Below are 24,369 nucleotides of genomic sequence, written 5' to 3'. Positions count from 1 at the left end.
AGCACTTGCTAGCTTATGTTAATCCATGGGTTCAATTCCAACATGGCAAAAAGAAGTCTGTTTCTCCATTGTATTTAATATGAATTATTTATCTTACAATATTATAACATAATCAAGACAGGAAACACTAGGCAGTATTTGATAACGATTTAGTATGTACTAAGTTTGGTATGTTAGTTAAGAACCAGGATTTGAAGGTGATGAATTTACCTTGAAATATGAACAGAATGTAAAAAAGAAGTATCTTTGAAATGTGTTGTTTCACACTCCTCCCTCCATCACATCAATGATTAAATTCCTTCTGGATCAAATACTTCTTAAAAATATAGTTCGCAGGTAGATGTTATTTTATGCACGATAATTGCTTAAAATTCTTCTCCCTGAACCATCATGAGGGGACAGATTTAAGAAAATAACAATTTGGACGTAATTTTCTTCTCCAGCATAGACTTTTTGAAAACCAACCGAACCACAGACTTCCAACTACTTTCCGAAACGGCCCACATCCAGTCGCGCTGGCTAAAACGCCAGGTAAACTCGCGATCTCCAAGGCCGAGCGGCCAACAGGAAGTGCGTCCTCATTCTGCGCCGAGTGCGCAGCCGGAAGGTGATGTGCGGCGGAGTATGACGGCTGGCAGGGGCCTGAAGTACTGCTGCCTGTGCTGTGGGAGACTCCTGGATAGATGCCAGTGCGTTTGGTTGCTTTCAGTTTCAGGGGTCGCAGTTATGTTGTGTTTTGTTGTTGTTCTTTCCTTCTTCTGCTTAGCACTTTATGTTTTTCAGACAAATTTACATTTAAAATCTTAAGAACGCACCGTATATATACGTATCTCTCTGTTAATATTTCTCTTGCTTGCTTTGAATCTTGTTACAAATGTGACCTAAAGAGTGTTTTTGATTTTATATGAACTGAAAATTGGTTTGAGCTAATTCTATTATTTCAAAAGTCGTCGTGAGCAAACTTTTTGTGTCTCTTCCTTTAAAAATACTTATTTTTTAATATACGTGTCAAAGTGCTTACCAAATTTCTCAGTAGGTTAAGGTAGTTTATTTTATTATTTAAATAAGATAACTCTTCAATATTGTGTGTGGGAGGTACAGTCTTAGCGTTTAATTTTATCATTCTCTCACTTTTCTACAAATGTTTATAATTAAAGAGCACAGAAACAAGGGCAATTTAGAGTCTTTTTGCCACACTGCCACACAGTTCATGTGAAAGGATTAAACAGATCTTGCACAAGTTAATACTAGTAGAAGATGTTTGGATTTCTGGTGTATAAATATGTTTTAGTTAAAATTTATTCAGTTATATTTCTTAAGTGATGATAAACTGACCCTCTGTATATGTAAAGGGACCACTCCAACAATAGTGTTTTTGCCAGAAGAATATCAGGCTTAATGGAGAACATACAATAGGCATGTGGTAGACAATGATCTAGAGGGGGCAGGTGGATGGAATATTATTTATGGGGGGGGGGATTCTGTCTGAAGATGGGACCAGGGTGATTAGATATCATGTAGGTTCGATATCAAGAGGACAAACGTGTTTGTAAATGAAATTAGCATGGATCATGGTAAAACTGGATAATATAAAAAAAAGTGTATGGAAATTCCATGGAAAAGTTATGGAGCCTGACCAAATTTTATTAAGTAAATAATTTTGTTGAATTGAGGAATTTAAGTTGCTGTCACATTGTTTGTTGGTGTGGGCTAGGGGATGGAACAGAGAATTTTATGCATGCTAGGGAGGTACTGCAGCAATGTGCTATAAATGAAGCCCAGAAAATCAAGTTATAATGAAATGTTACCTCTATTCCATCTATACCTCCCCTCTTGAAGGAACAGAAAGCACATTTTATCTTACTTCTAGATTTATATACTGGTGTTCTGAAAATCCTGTTTTATGTTTTTTTCTGATTTTCAAATTCCACATGTAGTAGTGGAAATTAGAAGTGAAATTTCTTGAACCTGCTCCTACACCAGAGTTTCCTCTGCAGATTTTACTGCTCCTGTCACAAAATGCTTAAGGTATTTTCTCTTATGTAAGTAGAAAAACTACACATATCTTTACCCTCAGCTTTCATACAGTCTGTTTAGCCTGCCACCTCTTCTGATATCGATTTTTTTTAAAATTTTTATTTTTTTATTACTCATATGTGCATACAATGCTTGGGTCATTTCTCCCCCCTGCCCCTACCCCCTCCCTTACCACCCACTCCGCCCCCTCCCTCTCCCCCCACCCCCTCGATAATGACTTTAAAACATTTTTCTTAATCATTAAAGCATTTGATAGTGTCCTTGCAGTTATAATTTTATTTAAATTTAAGTTTGCATTTTTGGATATTGACTTTTTTCCAGTGGTTGTGTTTGACTTTCCTATACGTCAAAGCTGTCACCTGTTTTTTTTCTTGTGGGGGATGGAGGGGATGGAATTTGGACTTGAACTCATGGCTTCTTGCTTGCAAGGCAAGCACTCTACCACTTGAGCCACATCTCCAGTCCATTTTGATCTGGTTATTTTGGAGCTGGGATCTCATGAACTATTTTCTCAGGCTGGCTTTGAACTGTGATCCTCCCAATCTGAGGCTCCCTAGGAGCTTGGATTATGGGCATGAGCCACTGGTGTCTGGAACTTCAAGGTTTCTGAATACAATGAGAACAAGGTCTAAATGTAATTTGCATTCTAACTAGTGCCTGTGTTGATTTGAGGATGACACTGAGAGAAGCAATGGACCCCTAATGAAGTTGGAGTTTGAGAACCTGGTGTGGAAAAAAATCACAGGAGTGTACAGAATATGAAGAAACAGGAGAGCTGAATTCTAGTTTGAATATGCAAATGAGTATTTTACTAACCAAAGGCCCTCAAGTGCTGGGGGTGGGTGAGGGTTGAGATATAGAGATGGAACCACAAAGTCAATCCCAGACCTACTTAAAGAAAGTTCATACTAATCCGTATCTGCTGGGAATCACTGAACTAGGTTCCCTCACAAATCTCAAGTGCCATAAGCAAACTTCAACTGCATTAGCATTTAGATGGTTAATGTTTTGTGGCAGTGTTTCAAATCATACGGAGTATGAGAGAGTATGTAACTAGGGGTGTTCTGTTTCCCCTGCTGTCTCAGAACATCTAGTTGACGTGCAGCAAACCCTCCCTGATTTGCCTGGCAGCAATACTCACAAATTCTCGAAGTTACATAGAACTAAAAACATTTACAAATTTCTAGTCACTTGAGGCTCTTATGAGTGCTGTCCTTAATACAAGACCATATATGACAAAGAGTTCATCCAACTGAAAAATGCAAGTTCAGCTTTGTAAGGACTTCAGAGTCAATTATGTTTGAGAAGACTGAGTTTAACCAGAGGAGTATCATCTGTCAGAAGCTCAGAATTTGTGAAGATTGAGATGCATGCATGATTTGTGTCAAAACTGGGATTTTTGAGAAATTCCTTTCAGGTAGTAACCCTACAGATCACCCCAGAAGCTTATCAGTGTGCATTCAGGCTTGCTACCCTAGTATTATCCAAAAATAGATGCTCTTTTCAGGGAGAAGCCCAGGGTTTTGGGGGTTGAACTTAACATATTGATTTCACATTGATTGTATATGTTGTGAGTACTATTCAGCATCTATTGATTACATATTTTGTGGCTGCACTGGGGTTTGACCCAGGGCCCCATGCTTTCTAGGCAGGCACTCATTGCTTGAGCCTCTCTACCAGCCCTTTTTTAGATGGTTTTATTTGAGAAAGGGTCTTGATAGGTGTTTCTAACTCACATGCATGATAAGTTCAAGGACAAAGTGGCTTATGTGGTCATATTCAAGTTATGGCATTGTTACCATGAAAGGAAAGTTGTTCAATGATAATTGAAAATGTATCTCTGAAAAATAGTAAAAGCATAGTAAGGAAGACTTTATTAGGATACTGTGGTACATTATAAGATTTAATTGTGATGGGATTTGTCATGTTGAGTTAGACATTGGGCTCAACTTTGAATAACTCAGGGATAACCTGAAATTTGTAACCAAGAAACAGTACAAAATTCAATGGATGGAAAATTACTAAGAAAAAAAACACCAAGGTTAAGGTTTCTTATTAAAGACAGGACAGGATGTTCAGACATCACTGGAATTTGGTGGAGGATGGGAAACTAATCTTATGCTCAGGGTGATCCATTGTCAAGGCTGAAGAGAGAAGGGTTTCTGCCTTTACTGACTAAGCAGAATTCTTGGGTATAACTGTGTTTTACAAAAAAAAGACTGAATGGTCCTTAAGGAAGATTCAGAAACCAGACTAAAGAGTGGGTTTTAGCTCAGTGGTGCTTAGCATGACAGAGGGCCTATGTTCAAGTACCAGGACCCAAAACAGAAACAAACAAAAATCCAGAAACCTAAGTTTTAATAAAGCAAATACTCTGTCACTCTTCACATATGCATCCTACACACTATACTCCAGTGAAACTCAATGTTAATCTGTGGGTTCAATCCCAACCTGGAAAAAGAAGTCTGTCTTTTTATGCTCCATTGTAATTTACATGTGTTATTTACCTACAAAATTATAATAGATTCACACAAAGAAAGAGCAAGTATTTATTAATGGAGTAGTTTGTGACAATTTTGAAATGTTAGTTAAGATCCAGTTTTTGAAAGTGATGAATTTACATTGAAGTACAAATACAATTAAAGAATGAAAACTTTCTTTGCAATCTGTGGTTTCATACCACCCTCTCCCAACACACATCAAAGATTAAATTCCTTCTGTGTCAAATACTATGAAAAAAACATTTATGGTAAATGTTATTAAATTCTTATTCCTGGAAAATCATAAGGGGAAAAATTAAGAAAATAGCAATTCCTAAATGTTTTTTTTAATTGTTGTGCTATGGGTACATTGTGACATTTACAAAAGTTCTTACAGTATATCATAGTTGAATTCATCCCCTCCATCGTTCTTTTTATCCCAAATCTCTCTATTCCTGGAATAGTTTCAACTGGTCTCATTTTTTCCATTTTCATACATGAGTACTTATTTCCTCCATATTCACCCTCCTGTATGTTTTTCTTATATCCTCCCCCCTCCCACTGCTGCCAACCACAGACAGAACTTCTTTTACCTTCCTGTTCCCTGTTTTTGAAAAAATGACATCTTTGTTTAAAATAGCTGGAAGGGAAGTATTTTTCTTTTCTAGCATATTCCTGCAAAATACTGACTTCCAGGTTCACAGATATGCAGACCCTGTCGTATTGGACAAAACACCAGGTAATATCGTGACCTCCAAGGCTAAATGACCTGTAGGTAGTGTATCATCATTTCAAGAAATGGGCTCTATGGGCACAAGAGGTACAGCTGAGGACCTCAGTCTTCAGGGGCCTGAACTGCTGCTGCAGTTTGAAGAGCAGGGAGGTTCAGTCACTGGAGAGTGATGTGTGTGTTTTTTTCGGTGGTGGTAGTGGTGGTACTGGGGCTGATCTCAGGGCCTCACACTTACTAGGCTGGTGTTCTATCTCTTGAGACACTGCCAGCCCTATTTTGTGTTGGGTCTTTTCTAGATAAGGTCTCACAACCTGTTTGCCTAGGCAGACAGTGAACCCAATCCTCCTGAAGTAGCTAGGATTTACAGGGGTGAGCCACTGGTGCCAGTGTACTATATTTTTGTTGTTGTTGTTATTTTTCTTTCATTTTTACCACTTAATTTTTTTCAAACAAATTTACATCTAAAATCTTAACAGTATACTGTATATAGTTCTGATTTTAAAGTATACAATCTCTGTTTTAATATTTTTTTCTTGTTTCCTTCTCTCTGGGCCTCAAATATGACCTAATCTGTGCTTTTGATTCTACTAAAAAAAATGAAAATTGTGTTGTGTTAACTGTATTGTTACAGAAGTCATCCATTAACCATTTTATTTATGTTTCATCCTTTAAAATATTTGTGGTATTGTTAATATGGTTACCAAAAATACTTAAAGAATTATTCAGTAGATTTAATGATAATATTTATTCCTTTTTAAATGAGAGACCCCTTAAATATTGTGTTTGTGTATGCTTTCCCATCTGTGCAGTTTGCTTTTTTTGGTGGCACTGGGATTTGAACTCAGGGCCTCATACTTGCAAGGCAGTCTCTCTACCATGTCTGTGTGTGAGTGTGTGTATGTGTATATGTGTGAGTGTATGTGTGTCTATATGTCTGTGTGTGTGTGTCAGGTATTTTTGAGATAGAGTATCAGGAAATATTTTCCCTAGCTGGCCTTGAACTTCGATCCTCACAATCTCTGCCCCCAAGCATCCAGGTTTAGGCGTGACCCACCGTTACCCGGCTCACAGTTTGCTTTTCATTGCACCACTCTACCATTTTTCTATAAAATGACTGTAAAAAAAGAGGCCCTAAACAAGGCCTATGTAGAGCATGCTTGTACACTGTGACACAGTTCCTCTCATAGGAGGATCTATATCTTGGCTAACATATCAGTATGTAGCAGTTTATTTTGATTTGCAGTGTGTATATGTGTTTTAATGAAAATGTATTCAGTGATTTAAAAAAAATTTTTCTTGACCCTGGGATTTGAACTCAGGGCCTCACATTTAGTAGGCAGGTGCTCTTATCCGCTTGAGCCACTCCTCCACCATTCAGTGATATTTTTTAAGCAGTGATAAACTTGAAGTCTGGCTATGTTAAGGATTCACTCCAATTGCATTTTCCTATGTGTGAATATTATTGGACTGAACGCAGAATACAGCATAGGCAAGTGGCTGTTTCTAGCCAGTGATCCTCTAGAGGGGACTAGAGGATGAAATATTAAGTATTAACTGGAGGTTGTGGCTAAGAATGAATCAGGGTGATTAGATAAAATCTAGGGGATAATGAAAGATGAGAAAACATATCCAGACTATATGAGTCTTCCTAAATTAATTGAGCAGGAAACTTTGTAAAAGAGGACTTTATAAGAAAGTGCATAGAAAGACATGAGAAAAGGTTATGAAGATTAGTGTTTGGTTAAGCAAAGTATTTTTTCAGTTTGAAGACTTTAAGTTTCTGTGGTGATGTTTGTTGGTGTTCTAGATACAGCTCAGTATTTTACTAGTGAACTATACAGCTAGACCAGAAATTAAAGGGTTTTTTTTTATAATATTTTAACCATTTTTTTTTCATTTACTTTTATTATTCATATGTGCATACAAGGCTTGGTTTATTTCTCCCCCCTGCCCCCACCCCCTCCCTTACCACCCACTCCACCCCCTCCCGCTCCCCTCTCAATACCCAGCAGAAACTATTTTGCCCTTATCTCTAATTTTGTTGTAGAGAGAGTATAAGCAATAATAGGAAGGAACAAGGGGTTTTGCTGGTTGAGATAAGGATAGCTATACAGGGCATTGACTCACATTGATTTCCTGTGCATGGGTGTTACCTTCTAGGTTAATTCTTTTTAATCTAACCTTTTCTCTAGTTCCTGGTCCCCTTTTCCTATTGGCCTCAGTTGCTTTAAGGTATCTGCTTTAGTTTCTCTGCATTAAGGGCAACAAATGCTAGCTAGTTTTTTAGGTGTCTTACCTATCCTCACCCCTCCCTTGTGTGCTCTCGCTTTTATCATGTGCTCATAGTCCAATCCCCTTGTTGTGTTTGCCCTTGATCTAATGTCCACATATGAGGGAGAACATACGATTTTTGGTCTTTTGAGCCAGGCTAACCTCACTCAGAATGATGTTCTCCAATTCCATCCATTTACCAGCGAATGATAACATTTCGTTCTTCTTCATGGCTGCATAAAATTCCATTGTGTATAGATACCACATTTTCTTAATCCATTCGTCAGTGCTGGGGCATCTTGGCTGTTTCCATAACTTGGCTATTGTGAATAGTGCCGCAATAAACATGGATGTGCAGGTCCCTCTGGAGTAACAGTCTTTTGGGTATATCCCCAAGAGTGGAATTGCTGGATCAAATGGTAGATCGATGTCCAGCTTTTTAAGTAGCCTCCAAATTTTTTTCCAGAGTGGTTGTACTAGTCTACATTCCCACCAACAGTGTAAGAGGGTTCCTTTTTCCCCACATCCTCGCCAACACCTGTTGTTGGTGGTGTTGCTGATGATGGCTATTCTAACAGGGGTGAGGTGGAATCTTAGTGTGGTTTTAATTTGCATTTCCTTTATTGCTAGAGATGGTGAGCATTTTTTCATGTGTTTTCTGGCCATTTGAATTTCTTCTTTTGAGAAAGTTCTGTTTAGTTCACATGCCCATTTCTTTATTGGTTCATTAGTTTTGGGAGAATTTAGTTTTTTAAGTTCCCTGTATATTCTGGTTATCAGTCCTTTGTCTGATGTATAATTGGCAAATATTTTCTCCCACTCTGTGGGTGTTCTCTTCAGTTTAGAGACCATTTCTTTTGATGAACAGAAGCTTTTTAGTTTTATGAGGTCCCATTTATCTATGCTATCTCTTAGTTGCTGTGCTGCTGGGGTTTCATTGAGAAAGTTCTTACCTATACCTACTAACTCCAGAGTATTTCCTACTCTTTCTTGTATCAACTTAAGAGTTTGTGGTCTGATATTAAGATCCTTGATCCATTTTGAGTTAATCTTGGTATAGGGTGATATACATGGATCTAGTTTCAGTTTTTTGCAGACTGCTAACCAGTTTTCCCAGCAGTTTATATTTTAACCATTTAATAAAAGAAAAAGTGAGGGTAATCTCTCTAATTGACATAGATGTTAAAATCTTTTTATTTACTTTTTTAAACCTGAGGGCTGGGGGCATGGCTCTAGTAGTAGAGCACTTGCCTAATCATCTCTAAAGCCCATACTAAAAAAAAATTAAAAATAAATAAAATAAAAAAGGAAAAGAATAAGTAAGCCTTGAATGGTGGTGCAAGCCTGTATGAGCCAGAAACAGTAAGATCACAAGTTCAGGGTTGGCCCCAGAAAAAGCTAGCAACACCCTGTCTCAAAAACAAAATATAGCTCTTGGCTTCCGGCTTCCATCTGGGCCTCACCATGCCTCCCTTTGTATTTCTCTTCCCTAACTTTTAATAAACTCCCTTTATACTCCCCCAAAAGAAACAACAAAATATGAAATAGAAGGAGTGGAGGTGTTACAGAAAAGCTGGTCCCTTTACCTCAATGTCAATTCACAAATGATGAGAGCAGGGTGTTGAGGAAAAGAAAACAAGGGTTATTACTCAGCAGACAAAAATGTGGACAGGAGAATAACCCTCTGAAAGCTCTGTCCCAATTCTGAGACAAAATGTCCCTTTTTTTCTTTTTTTGGTGGTACTGGGGTTTAAATTCAGGACCTCACACTTCCCAGGCAGGCTGTCTATCACTTGAGCCACTCTGCTAGCCCCTTTTTTCTGTTGGATATTTTCAAGATGGAATCTCATGAAAAATTTGCTCAGGCAGGCTTTTTTTTTTTTTTGTGGCAGTACTGGGGTTTGCATTCAGGGCCTACACCTTGAGTTACTCTACCAGCCCTTTTTTGTGACGGGTTTTTTTCGAGAAATATTTTCCTGGGCTGGCTTGGAACTGTGATCCTCCAGATTTCTGCCTCCTGAGTAGGGAGGATTACAGGTATAAGTCACAGACTCCAGCTAAGTGAAAACTTTTTAAAGGGAAGGTTAGGGGCTCAGCTTGATTACCTGATAAAATGCATGTGCAGGCTGACTGCTGGCTTTGATTCTCCAGGAGTCTGGCGCCAAATCTCGGAAGTTGCATGTCTTAGCTCACACGTTTACTACTCTGTTGGTCAGAGAGAGAGAGATGGGATACAGACTGCCCGTTTTAATTGAAAAGTAAAAGAAGTTAACCTTGGACTCTACAGCATGTAGAAAAAGAGAAAAAATATCAGTTTAATTGACAAACAGTAAATTGGCCAGTACAAATGCTGGCTACAACTAAAACAATTTCCCTTTAGTCATCCTCATTACATTTTTCCCACTGTCCATTTATTCCTTCCATTTATATAGAAAAGAGACATTGCAATCATCTGTTTCCAGCCTTTAGTAAATTTGTGGGCCCAAGAAAGAACTTGGTGCTTCAAAGCAAAAGCATCTTGTAAATCCTGATTAAAGAGGCATGGCTAAATTGGTAGAATGCTTGCCCATCTTGGGTTGAGTCACTAGAAATTCAAGTTTTGATAAAATGTTCTCTCTCCTCCCCTTTCTAGGGAACACAGCATTTTGCATGACTTCTAGATTCATGCACTTGTGTTGTGAAAGATCTGTTTTGTTTTCTCTGTGATTTTCAAATTCCACATGTAATAATGTAACTTAAAACTCAAAATTCCTTGAACCTGCTTCTTCGGCAGAATCTCCTCCACAGATTTTGCTGCCCCTGCAACAAAATGCTTAAGCGACTTTATCTTATGTAAGTAGAAGTGTTACATATCTTAACCTCTTCCTCTTTATCCCAGCTTTCATACACACCCTGTTTAGTCTACATCCTCTTCAGATATAGATGACTAGAGAACTTTTTTCTTAATCATAAAATTTTCATATTGCTCTTGCAGATATAATTTTATTTACAATTACATTACAGGGTTCAGTCAGTACTATCTTTTGGACAATTTATTTTTTCCAGTGGGTCTGGTTGACTTTCCTATGTCCTTCTGAGAAAAGCAATTGTTCTCTCACTTGAGTGTGCATGAGCATCACTTGGGGGCTTCTTCAAACACTGAAACAGACTGCTTCATAGGGTTAAAATTCACATGGTCTTTTAGTGGTCTGTAGTAAATCAAATGTTTTTATGAGAATGACACTGAGAGGTGCTCCCTTTCTAGAATTGGAGTTAGAAAATCTGGTGTGGAGAAAAATCACTGCAGTGTACAGAAGGTGAAGGAGAGTAGACCTAAATCCCAGTTTGAATATAGAGATGAATGTTTTTAACACCCAAATGCCCTCAAGGGTCAGATAGGGCTGATGAGAGTCAAATACACAAATCAAATCATAAACTTAACACCATACTTACTGAAAAAGGATCTATAGCCATGTGTACCTTATAATTTGAGAATCTCTGACCTGGATTGCCTCCCAAATCTCATGTACCAGAAGCAAAGCTGAAGTCACAGGGCATTTGGATGGCTAATGCTTTATTGCTGTGTCCTAAATCAGCTGAAACTTATTGCTTGTCTGGAATAGTTAGTTGTGGTCTCCCTGCAAGTAGGCAAGGATTTAAAGAAAATGCCCTTGCAATGGGGATAGAGCCCTTTTGCAGGTTTGGGTCAACCCTCCCGATAACCCTAAATTCAATCCCCTGTACTGCAAAACAAAACAGATTGTGTGGTAGAGGTGTTCTATCCCTCCTATTTCAGAATATCTAACTGATGGACATTTCCTGATTTACCTGGTGATGAGATTCACAAATTCTGGAAGGTGCATAGATTTCAGGACAGCTACAAACTTCTAGTCGCCCAAGACTCTTCTGACTGGATATCTTTAATATGGGACTACATCTAATGAAGAGTCCATCCAACTGAAAATACAAGATCAGCTTTGGGAAGACATCAGGCAAGTCATGTTTAAGAAGATTCACTTTATACAGGTGAGCAGAGTCTGCCAGAATCTTACAGCAGAGGATGCAGGTGAATGTATTTATTTGCTAGAAAACAGCATTTTTGAGGAAATCCTTCCAGGTAATACTCCTGCAGATAGCCTCAGAATCATATCAGTGTGCATTCTGACAGCATCTATCTTTATTAACATATGGAGATCCCACATTGTTTTTCAGGTAAGAGAGTGGGATCAAATGTGATACAGAAATGTAAGCATGGGGATTTGTTATAACACAGGCTACAAGCAGCGTGAGTTCTTCCGTGTCATATAGTGGCTTAAGATGTACAGCCAGAGAGAGGAGCTGAATGCTATGGAAAGCTAGCATCTAGGAATTGGTAAGTGGATATGTGTTTATCCTGTTGTCTCATAACAGATATGTAGGACCCTCTTCTTGCTCAGCATCTGCCAGTTATGTGACTGATGAAAAAGGAAGAGACCCCAGCCATGCAAGCTGTTTCTCTATGGTATTCCATGGGTCATTAATATTTGCTATTTTTGCACATAAATACATAAATAGACTGGAGCATAGCTCACCTGGTAGATTGCTTTCCTAGAAACCTCAATGCCTGAAGTTCAAACCCCAACACTGCCACTGTGTCTGAGAACACAGCCCAATGCCCTAACCATCAGATTTCCTGCCTCCACGCATGCCACCATCCTCCTACTGCCTGGATGTGTTGCTACTTTGGGCATTCATCCATTCCCAAAAAAACAAGAGGTCTGCCTCTCACTTCCTCCATGATGGGGCTGTTATTGTCCTCGACACAGGACCCACATGCTGTGCTCAGGCCTTCAGTTTGCAGATACATAGTGCTCGTGGTTGTCCATCGTGGTCAGTGGATTCAGTTAGTACACCAGAAATGTGTAACTTGAAATGAATTATGAAATTTTATTAAAACTACCACTTAAATTGATAAACCAAACATTTGAAAGAAATGAACCAGAAAAATAAAACATATTATCAGGTGAAGGGAAGAAGAGCTGATGCTATGTAGACGTCAGGAGGTGACTCCAAGGTAGGGGCCAGAACTGGTTCTAGCATCATTGCAACTAGATGTTCTGACAGACTTGGGTTGGGGTCTGGTTTGTCTCTATGGAGAGCTAGCTTATCCTGCTAAGGTTGAGATGGTTCAGTTTTTGCTGATGTTAAGAGACCCCATTGGAGAACCACACTAGCCAGCTGGAGATCCACAGTAACCAGATCTCCAGGCTCTTCTATTGCTGCCACAGCCAGAGGATTGTGAGTTTCAGTTTTTGTGAGCACAGCCGGGTGTACAGGCTTACTAGCATTAAGATGTTCTGTTTCCACTGAAATAACCTGATACATGTTCACAGGTGGCACAAAATACTATGGTAGTTCTTAACTTCCATGTAGATCTAGAAGCTTTTAGTAGTTTGAGTGGCTGGTATCACTGATGGGACTTTTTGCTTGACTTATGATCACTTCTCTGTGCAGACCCAAATCTAAAGATGGAAATAGATTCTCTACTAATGGAGGGAACTCTAGAAGTTCACTGTACTTGCAGGAGGATAAAGTGTCTAAAAATAGTTGGCTTTGTCTGAGTCATTCAATACAGAGCGAAGATCCTGTCTCCTACATAATTTCTTGTACCTCAACCTACAACAGGACCCCTTTCCAGACTGGGGTCTGCTGATAACTACTGGCCTAACACCATTTTCTGCAGTGCCCTCCTGGTGGGTCCCAGTACCCACTCTTCCTCACATGGTCTCAGGCACTTATCCAAGATCTCTGCCCATAATTGGATTCTGCATCATTGGATTCCAAGTCTGCCGTCTGGGTCAGGAAAGATAAATATGGACTGCCAGCTCTGAGCATGACATTTTGAGCAACAGGTAGGCTATCAGCTGGTTCAGAAGGTCCAAGTCCTTTGATTTGCAAAAATCATTGGGGTACTTGTCAACCCACATTTCCAGGAAGAAGCAAATGGTGCTGGGGCATCTTGGCATGCTGAAGCATCACACCCCATCCTCTCTTTTCCAGTCTTCCAATGACCTTTGCTTGGAGTGCTCCCATGCTAAACTGCACATCCACATGGAGCAGGACATTTAGGGTAGAGGTACAGGCCTATGAACGCTCCTCACTGCCTGTCTAGCACTAATGGAGGACAATGCTGGGAAATTAGGGCTAGGATGGACTGTGTTCGGTATGAGTTTTCACAGGGGCCAGCTCTGACACCCAACCTCTTCTCTCTATTCTCTGAGTGTCCAGGATTATGCTCCCCCCCACAGCTCTGTGTTTCTCTACATGAAGGTAAAGCCCAAATCCTCATCCCTCTAGTGGAAATTACAGTAAGTGTGGGGTCCCAGAGTTGCCCATCCTCCAATGCCAGCCTCCCCTCTCTAGATAGGAGTCCTTTCTTTTTACCCAAATCTACTTCTTTTCTTGCTCAGCCTTCTCATAATCAGTGCAAAAGTATCCATACCTACAGAAGGCCAGGAGGGTGTCAATTGTACTATTCTACGTCTCTCAACTTCCAGGAGGCTGACTCTCAGATGGGAATGAGTTATGGGAGGGAGGGATGGTTTGTCTGCACTGTTCCTTCAATTCTATTCTAAGTGATTCCTAATGTGCCTACCTTTTGTACATGCTTCATATATGTTTGTGCAATGGGTGAACCCAACCAGTTGCTTCCCAAATATCTCACTGAGCACAAGAATGCACAGTCAACATTTAGAGGCTCTTAACTTTGGTTACAGCTATTTCAGGGATTCCCCCAAAATTGGATCTGGAACCTCCAGGAGGCCTCCAGTAAGTGAGGCCTGAGGCAGATAATTTCATCATGGGAGAGGAGTCAGTCAAACACAAAAGCCACAACAGCCCTTGAAGGCTTCCTCCACATGGATAAGCCTAGAGCAAACACATTTAGTGCTTATCGCACTTCATGTTGACCACACAGTATTGGTACAAACAGACTCAGAATGTTACAAATCTCTCACAACACTAGGAAAGAAGGTGGTCAGCTTGCAAGGCCTTGGAGCTGCAGTTCTCGTATTGGGAAGAGTGTATAGACTTCTCCTTGGTGGTGGCAAACCTTCAGTAGGTGCACAGGAAGGCAAGATCAAAGAAGGGGTCCCCACTCTGCCATGCAAGCAACAAGTGGTTCACAAGCTGCCACAACATGTGAGTTTCAGGGGTCCTCACCTGACCAGGCTCATTCAGTGTAGGGGTATACTTATTTTCACCCTGAATTGGAATCAAGGAAGAATGGTTCAAACATGGAAACTGTAGCAAACTAAAATCTGACTAATTGGGACATAGTAAAGTGAAAACTGTGCAGAAAGAATTATCCTCAATATTCACATTCAGCACACATTGGAGGAGTGTTTGGGGTACTAATGAGATTGGGTTTCAATCAGAGCAGTTGCCGAGTTTGTGTATACCTGCCCAATGTCCCTTTTGGGTCTGTCTGGAAAAATGGTCTGAGGTGCCTGATTGGATGGTGAGGCCTGATCCAGCATCTCCAGAATGAGACAAGGCACCCACTCTGGGATTCCCTAGGCCTGAGATAGGGGAAGTTGAGAGATAGAAAGGGAATATCCTGGTCTATACAGATTCTCTAGCAATGTGAGCTGACTGTTAGTGGCCTTGGAATGTGGCTGCCTGGCTACCAGAGTTCCATGCTCTGTTTGGGTCAACATCAAAGAAGTAGACTTATCATGGCCGTACCCTTACATAAGCCTCATCCTCAGAAAAGATTTCTCCAAAGGACCCCCTTCTGCTGATCACTTCCCTCCCACAACAGCACAGTGGGATGTACACAGTTATATCAACACATACTATCCCACCCCATTGTCCTCTGGCAGGCCTGGGGGCATCCAGTGCCTCCACTTCAAGAAACTGACCCAGCCCCTCCTTACCATTTCTGTGATCCTGGACAAGTCATTTTGCCTCTCACAGCCTCACTAGCACCCCACTCTCCTGCTCCATGGTTATCATTCTATCTTCTGTATACTAGGATGTTGTCGTTTATACATGCCCATCATCAGTTGTTCCCAGTGAACAAGGGCTGGTATCAACTATTGCTAATGCAAAAGCTTAGTGAAGGGACCACCATAGGAAGTGATTAGAATCTCAAATTCATTCCCACAAAGACAAATAAATGTATAGAAACACAAGTAGAGACCTGCAAGCACACAGACATATACAAATGCAGATACGTAGGTACATGCTAACTCATGAACACACCGTCACGAACATTGACACCCCCAAGTGCAGCAGAGTGAAGTTAGAGTCCTGGGAATGAATTAGTGGTAGGGTTGGTGCTAAGAGCAGCATCAGGTTCGGTTCACCTCACATGTCTACTGCTTTGAAATCAAGTTGTTCTCTCCAAGAGCCAGTGAGGCCAAAAATAACCCCGTTTACCTTCAAATGTCTGGAAATCAGAAAGAACCAATATACTTGTACTGCTGAGTGGAAATGTTCATTTACTAATTTAGAGGTGGAGACTGCTAGAGGTGGGAGACAGTGCTGGAAACCCTGTCCTCACTAAACACTGGAAAACTCTCAGGTGCCCACAGTCCCAACAGCAGGGTCCTGGCAGAGGATGGTTCTACAATGCCTTCTAGGTTGTTGATAAGCCAAAGTTGTTTTTCTGCCATTGCATTCCTTACAAAGATTCTGGTGTGCTGGGCTAAAAAATGCAGTAAGGTCACAATTCTGAGAAATGCCTTTGGTCTAGTTGGTCTAAGTCAGTGGGATGGTCATCTTCTCTTCTTTCAATTTCCTTTCATCTTTTTATATTTTGGCAATACTGGAGTTTCATCCTAGGCCCTTACTGTTTCTAGGCAAGTGCTCTACCTCTTGAGTCACATCCCAGTACTTTATGCTTTACTTCATTTTTCAGTAGAATCTCCTCCCTTTTACCCCAGGCTGGACTCAGACCCTGGTCCTCCTTGATCCTGGAATTACAAGCATATGTCCACATGCACAGTTGTACTCATTAAATGCCTTCCTGATTTAATTGAATTATTTATCTGTATCCCCTTGTATTTCACTGAGTTGCCTTAATATCATTATTTCATAGCCTTTTAAGCTATTTCATAACTTTCCTTTTCTGTCTGATCTGTTGGTCTTTTTATCTTATTTTTCTGTTTTTGTATTTCCATATACATTTTAGAATCAACTTACAAAGTACAGAAAATATTTAAAGTGAACTGCTATTTCCATAAGGTTTAGAGCTATCACTCTGTTTGGAAAATACTTTCAGTTAACTACTATTTAAGCTTCTGATGAATGACCAGAGGATGATTTTATATTTCAGCCTTATTTCACCTCATTCTTCTCTTTTCCTCTCCCTCCTCCTTCTCATTCACAATGCCTGTGTTTACTTAATGTTTTTATATACATCTGTCTATCTATACACATATATATGCATATATAAATATAATTATGCATATACATTCTTGTCCTTTCATGTATTTGTATTACTGTAATCATATTTTTTCTACATTTCTATATAGGATTTTTCAGCCTCCTAAACAATGTTTTTAATTTGAATATTTTAGGTTCAGTATTTGTTTTAGCTATTGAAAACCAGTGTGAAGCAAGCACAGGAACAGTATAAAAGAGAATGCTATATGTCTCTTATTTAATCCCCTGTATACTTTTTTTTGGCATTATTGGGGCTTGAACTGAGGACCTACACCTTGAGCCACTAAACCAAGTCTTTTTTCTTTGTGAAGGTTTTTTTGAGATAGGGCCTACCTACGTTTTTGCCCAGGCTGGCTTCTAACCATTATCCTCCTACTCTCTGCCTCCTGAGTAGATGAGATTACAGGCTTGAGCCACAGGCACAGTCTCCTGGGTTTATGTTTCATATTCCCAGAACCTAGTCTTTGCTATCACTATATTGCCTAGTACTGAGTGTCATCTGTGTGCAATTACACAGAATCTTGCTGTCTCTGATTTGCTCTTTTCACTGAACAATAAATCTTTTAGATTTGTGAAGTATTGTCATGGTTACTTAGATTTGCATTTCTCTAAGGAAAGAAGGTTTTAGTCATCTTTCATTCACATGTGCTTAGCAATGGTTTCTATGGAGCAATGTCTATTTAAATAATTTGACTTTTTATGGTAGTGTGGCTTGAACTCAGGACCTTGCATCTGCTCACCTGGTGCTCTACCACTTGAGCCACTCTGGAACCCAATAATTTGAATCCTTAATTGGAATATTTACCCTTTTCCTTTTAAGTTGTAAGCTGCTTTTATGTATTCTGGATAAGAGACTCATAATATCTATGTGATTTTAAATATTTCCTCCCATTATTCAGGTGACTTTTCATTTTTATGATGTACTTTGTCTCACAAAAGATTTTAATTTTGAGAAAATTCAGTATAATTTTCTTCTTTTCTTCTGTGAACTTTGGGTGTTTTTTAAGTGGGATTTGAACTCAGGTCCTCATGCTTACTAGGCAGGCGCCCTACTACATGGGCAACTCTGCCAGCCCTCAACTTGTGATTTTGGTGTCATAAAGTAGAAAATATTATTTAACCCATGCCCACAAAGATATCTCGGTATCATGTCTTCATGTGTTTGAGTATGTATTTCTATGTTCTCCTGTATGATTTTGGCAAGTTTAGCATTTCCAGCGAAGTATGTATATGTAGTGAGGAAAGAATCTAGTTCCCATTGTGAATGTCCACTTTTGGACATTTGAAGAAAATAATTTCATATGCACTGAAGTGACTTGGTCATGTTGAAAATCCTTTTAACCTAAATGTCAGCACACCTAATTGTTGAACACCAAATTCTATTCCATTCATTTGCATATCTAATCTGCTACCATTAACATTGTATACTAAGTTTTGAAATGATGCCATATGAGTCTAATACAAAGTCTTTGTTCTCTTTCAACATCATTTTGAATGTGCTGGATATTTGCATTTCCAGAAGAACATTAGAATCAGATTGACAATTAGAGAAAAAATATCAGGGACTTTGAAGAGGAATTGCATTGAAGTTAAAGATGCACTTGAAAATATTGCCATATGAAAAATTCTTCCCCTGGTTTGGGCATGGTTTTAGTATATCCCCACAAAGGTTCATGTGCTAAAAGTTTCATCCTCAGTGTATTGATTGCTAACATACATTGGGACCTGTAAGTGATAGAGTATAGTAGAAGACTGGGTCATGGGGAGTGCCCCTCTCATAAATGATTCATGTTGGTCTAATAGTTCTCTAGTTGGTTGCTATAGTAAAGAGTCATTATAAAGAATAATCAAAGTTGGGTTAAGGGTAGAGCTCAGTGGTAAACCACTTGCCTAGCATTTACAAACAAAGCCCTGGGTTCAATCCCTAGCTTTGCAAAAACTGGGAATAACAATAAAAATAAAGAAATCAAGGACTGGCTGTATAGCTCAAGTGGTAGAGCACCTGCTTAGCAAGCATGAGACCCTGAGTTTAAAAACCAGAGTACCACAATGAAAAGTCTTGCGTCTGAGTATTTTTGGCTTCCTGTTTCACAAGTAATGCCCTCTGAAAGCACTCAAGCACTTTATCCACTGTGACCCCCATCTACCATGAGACCCTCACCATGCCCCTATCAGATGGCACAACCTGATCTTGGACTTAAGCCTCCAAAACCATAAACTAGATAAATTTCTTATCTTTATAAAACACCGGGCTTAGCCATTTTATTATAGCCACTGAACACAGACTAGTGCATCTTGTTGTTAGTGAACATCAAATGTTTTCCACTTATTGAGCATCTCATTAATTTAGTTCAGAATTTTATTGTTTCCAGTGTACTTGCATTCCATGTTAGTTACATTTATTTCCCAATTTTCTTGTAGCAGTCTATTTTTTATTTTTGTTTTAATTTAGAGTGGTTTGACTGGGGTGTTATGTAAGGGAATTGTGCTTGTAGGCAGGGCTTCTAATCCTTGATTCATCCTCCAGTCCATTTTGCTTTGGGTAACTTGGATGTAGGCACTCACTGACTATTTGCCTGGACTTGCCTGGAAGTGTAAGTATGATCTCAGCCTCTCAAGGAGCTAGAATTACAGGCATGAACCACCATTGCTGATAGGACTCTATTTTAATTGGAACATTTTTTGAGGTGCATTTTTAGATGGTCAGTTGCTACTATGTAGAAATAGACTTTGTATGATGACATTGTGTATTGAAACCTTGTTGAAAATTATATTGTTTTACACAAGAAGGGAAAGGATATTTTATGCATAGATCATTTTCTTGCTGTTGCCTTGGTTTAAATTATTACAATATAGGTTATTTTTTCCCAGAAAAATGTTCAGTCATGTATATCTGTGCTTTAACACACTTTAAAAGAAGTTATTTTATACTTGTCTGTAAATTATACTAACTAAAATTTTATCATTAGTTTCTTCCAAGGAAATTCATAATTTGCTTTTTTATTTTTCATTTTTTCTGCTGACCCTCTCACTATTAGCCCCTCACATTGCATATGATTCTTCTGTCTTACTGTGCTAAAGATAAAACTATATAGTAAAAAAGAGGCCTGTGCAGAGTTTAGTCAGTAAAAAATTGCAATAGAGGTGGCTAAGGCTTTAGAGTACCTGCCCACGAAGCACTGAGTTCAAGCCCAGTAAAGCCAAAAAAATTGCAATAGGAAAAATTCCATTATGAATGGAAGTAAATTTTAATTTGTACATAGGCAACATTGCTATAAGAGATAAAGAGGAATAGCAAGTTGTGGTTAAACAGCTCTGTGGAGTTAGGAAAGAGAATGTTACCAAAAAAAAAATTAGTGGGGGAGGGGGAGGGGTTGCGCCATGTGAAAGCCATTTGAGTTTGCTAACTTTGTCTTCTTAAATTCAGTCTAGACTGTGTGGAGGTGGATTAAGTCTATATTCCTCCTGAGAACGCAGGGGCAAAAATTGACAGAACAATGTCTGAAAAACAAGTAATGCGAAAGGGCTAGCGGCAGTGCTCAAGTACCAGTGTTGGGTAGCAAGGCTAAAGACCCTGAGTTCCAATGCTGGTGTTACCAAAAAAAAACCTAAGGAAAATCTACTTTCTACAAGGCTGAGAGACAGGGGTTTTATAGGTAATGGTTGAGTATTGCACTGCCTATAACTTGTGGGCCTGGTATCTCGGGTCAGGTAGCACAGCGGGCCCCTGTCCTGTAACAGAGAGGTCCACACACACAGCAGATGGCTTGAGAAGTCCGCTCTGAAATGCGAGTCCTGTGCAGAGGCGGGAGACCGCCAGAGAGGCCTCCAGCAGATGGACTAAACAAGATCAGCAGCGAGGAGGTGTCTTTGATCCTAGGAAGAATTTGTTTTTATTCTCTAAATACTCTGAGTTTGTAGAACTTGCACTTAAAGTCCCTGGTAAACTTGGAGTCTTGAGACTGAGCGATTCTGTCCCGCCTTGTCCTGGCGGCAAAGTGCCGCATGTGCCCCATCTCTCCTGCCCTGTCACCACAGGTGTTTTCGTGGTGGAAGTTTGCCCATCAAGTCGGAGGGACTTGGAACTTGTTTTGGATGGTGGTGTGTTGTAAAGAGGGAGAGCCACCACTACACAGTTTGATGGAAGGGCACTTAATGCTGCCTTTTGGGTGATGGTACGCCAAGGTGACCGATCTCAGCGAGGGTCCCTTATGTGTCTCCATGGCCCTGGGGTATGAACAATGAAGATGGTGGGCAGGGCTGAGCTGAGGTTTAGAGAATACTTTGTATTAACATGGGATTTGGGGGTGGGTGGTCAAGTCGCTTTGAGATCAGCGTTTTGTGCCGGGATTTCTGACGTGAGTTGGAAAGAGTGCATGTTGGGATGGCTGTTATGTCCATGAGAGGGTGATGGGAAGGGTATGCTGGACCAGGAGCTAGGTGGGTGTTGGGATCACTTGGGTGTCTGAAATGAGTGTCATGGAGAGCAGAATGAATACTGTGTTGTGTCTGGGAGGAGTAGAAACAGGGAAGGGGTGAGCAGAGATTTTATTTAAAGAGATCATCATAGTTTAGGATCTTTTATGTGGTGGTCCAGAGTGCATTTGTTTGGTTTTGGAAACCTGCACCATACCTGAAATAAAGGGAAATATTTTGTTTAATTTCTTTGCCTATTATATTCTGAGTCATTGCTTTGGTGTCTGTTACATAAAATAGTGAAATGTGCAGAATTGTGAGAATTGTGTCAAATGACGCCTTTTACCTTTTTTTTTTTTTTTGCAGTACCAGGGTTTAAACTCAAGGCCTACACCTTGAGATACTCCACCAGCCCTTTCTCACGATGAAATTTTTTGCGATTAGGTCTGTTGAACTATCTGCTAGCCTGGTTTCCAGCCATGATCCTCCTGATCTCTGCTGGAATTATAGGTGGGGGACACACACAGGCACCCAGCACTGGGCATAGTCTTGTCTTCATTGCTCTTAGTTTTGAAAATCAAGACTGAAACACACATGGGGAATGCAAGACAGCCTCATGTGGCCACTGGTGCAGGAGCACAAGTCTGCAAAGGCACAGCAGGAAGAGGGCCATCATCCCGCTCCTTACATTATAGAAAGTCAGGGAATGGCCCAGTTTATTTGCTAAATTCAGCCCGGCTGGAACTTCAGACACACCCAGCCCCCTCCTAGAAGTGTTACAGTGAGGTGGGGTATGGTTTACTAAGACAAAACAGGGAACAAGGCTGCCTCTGGCTTCCCTGTGGCAAGCAGTTTAGCGGGGGTATGGAGTGGGGATTGCCACAGAGTAAGGCAGGCAAATCTGGATGATTGAAACATATTACTTACTTCTTTTTGAAAATGTTGATATATTTCTCTGTAGATTTTTAAAGATGAGATTCCTAAAACAGTTACTTTGATTCATTGTCATTCCATTCTTTGTCTCCATTCATGGAAAACTGGACACAGGTGCTTTTTCAATCCATTTGGTGACATTATGTCTACCTGAGTGTTCTTGTACAAACATGAGTGATAGGGTTAAATAGTGAAGAAGTGGGGTTAGGGGACAAAAAACAGTAAAAACAGTTCAATCACAGGTGCACTCTGTTGGGTCATTATCTCAGGAGAGGTCCAAGAGTTGTTATCTGAGTCCCTTTTCAACTGGCAGGTGATCCATGTTGAGGAAGGCCTACTGTTGGGGGTAGTTTCTGTCCCTTGTCATGAAGATGTTAGTATCTGTCTTTCGTGGAATTCAAGGTGATTGCAAAGTGACTTCAAAGAGAATGGCTTAGAACAAAGATAGATACAGAAATGCAGAACAGATGCCATGCTGTGAGCTTAGTGCCTGGAGCTTGCTAATCAGGTGCCCTCCCACTTGAGTCATGTCCCCATGCTTTCATTCACCCATTTTAATGGGATATTTTTCTTTTTGTTGTTGTCTTCTAATAATTTTCTATATATTCTGAAAACAAACCTTTGTCAACCACATGATTCTGAAAATATTTTCTCTCAGCCTGCATTGGGTGCATCATGTCTGTAGTCCTAGCATTTTGGAAGCCTGAAATCCAGAGGACTGAGGTCAAGGCCCACTTGGGCAAATAGTTTATGAAAACCCATCTCCAAATAACAAGAGCAATGATGACTGGAGGTATGGCTCCAGTGGCAGAGTGCCTGCTTTTCCAGTCCAAAGCTCTGAATTCCAACCCCAGTTCCATTCCCCCAATTTATTTTTCTGTCTTTAGATTTTATTTCCACATATGCATAGTGGAGCTTGTGTTAATCTATCAGTTGACTGTGGTGCCTGGGATTGAATTCAGGGTCTTGCAAATACTAGGCAGGCACTTTAACTCTGAGCGAAATTCCCAGCTCTTGGTTTTTTGAGACAGGATTTCCCTATGTATCTGTTTGTCCTTCAACTTGCTGAGTGGCCCAGACCGTTTTCAATCTCTGATTCTCCTTACTCTACCTTTCAAGATTTGGGATTATAGAGGTGGGTCACCATGCCTGCCTTTGATAGAGTTCTTTGAATTAAAAAAAAATCTTTTTCTTTTTGAGTAACTGTGGATTGTACTCAGGGCTTCACAATTGCTATGCAAATGCCATTACTGCTTGAGCCACACTACCAACCCTTTTTGGTTGGGTTTTTTCTTTTTTTTTAAAGAAAGTCAGTGTTTATAAGATGTTATAAGTGGTCAACAAAACCAAATTATGTTTTCAGTTAATGGCAATGAACTCATCTGAATTTTACTATTATAAAGCTACAATTGACAAAATCCACAAGAATATATTAAAGAGAAAACTTGCCCAAAAGTTTTCCAGTAGTAAAATAAATTTAAAATGCAACCAACACAATTCAAATTTAGTAAATATTGATGATGCACTGTTGACACCTGCAGGAATTTCAGGTGCTCAGGGTTCTTGAGCCTGCTCTGAAATGAAAGCACAGACAGACTCTAACAGCAGAGGTCACAAAGATCTTATTTGTAGAGAATTTATTTGTAGAGAAGAGAAGAGAAAGACTGCATATTGGGGAATGCAGGGGTATCTAGAAACCTGTGATCCCTTGAGTCAGGGTGGGGAGTGTGTTTTATAGCCTTTTTTTTGCATTGCCTGAGGGCGGAGATGCATTTCAGATGCAAATGGCCGTTTCCAAGGGAGGAGAAGAGTCTCCTTGACCTCCCACAGTCTGTCCTTCAGTATGCAGGAGGCAGAGGCAGGAGGATTGTGATTTAGAGACCAGTCTGGACTGCATAGTGAGAACTTGTCTCAGATAAACAGGAAAAAAAATTAAAACAATTTCAAGGCCCAAGATTAAGAAAATGGCTAATTGATTATAAAGCAATAAGATGCATATTAAATATAACAACAGAAAAAGTAGATTTTATCAGTATACAGAAAAGTATTAGGCTATTTTCGCATCATTTTTATCTGAGTAATAAAGAAACT

The 24,369-nt window shown here is 39.9% G+C and overlaps 1 long non-coding RNA gene across 2 annotated transcripts in view; it reads left to right on the top strand.

Annotated features, from left to right (window-relative positions):
• Positions 1-592: 592 nt before the first annotated feature.
• Positions 593-24,369, top strand: part of LOC141419282 (uncharacterized) — a 72,558-nt gene continuing 48,781 nt past the window's right edge. For both annotated transcript variants that reach the window (XR_012444067.1, XR_012444068.1), the window contains exons 1-2: positions 593-689; positions 11,297-11,526. This is a non-coding gene — a long non-coding RNA (uncharacterized lncRNA). The remainder of the gene's footprint in view (positions 690-11,296; positions 11,527-24,369) is intronic.

Source organism: Castor canadensis, chromosome 19 (genome assembly GCF_047511655.1).
Source record: "Castor canadensis chromosome 19, mCasCan1.hap1v2, whole genome shotgun sequence".
Lineage (NCBI taxonomy): Eukaryota > Metazoa > Chordata > Mammalia > Rodentia > Castoridae > Castor > Castor canadensis.
Note: the sequence above shows the minus strand (reverse complement) of the source record. Positions and strands in the feature narration are given on the sequence as shown.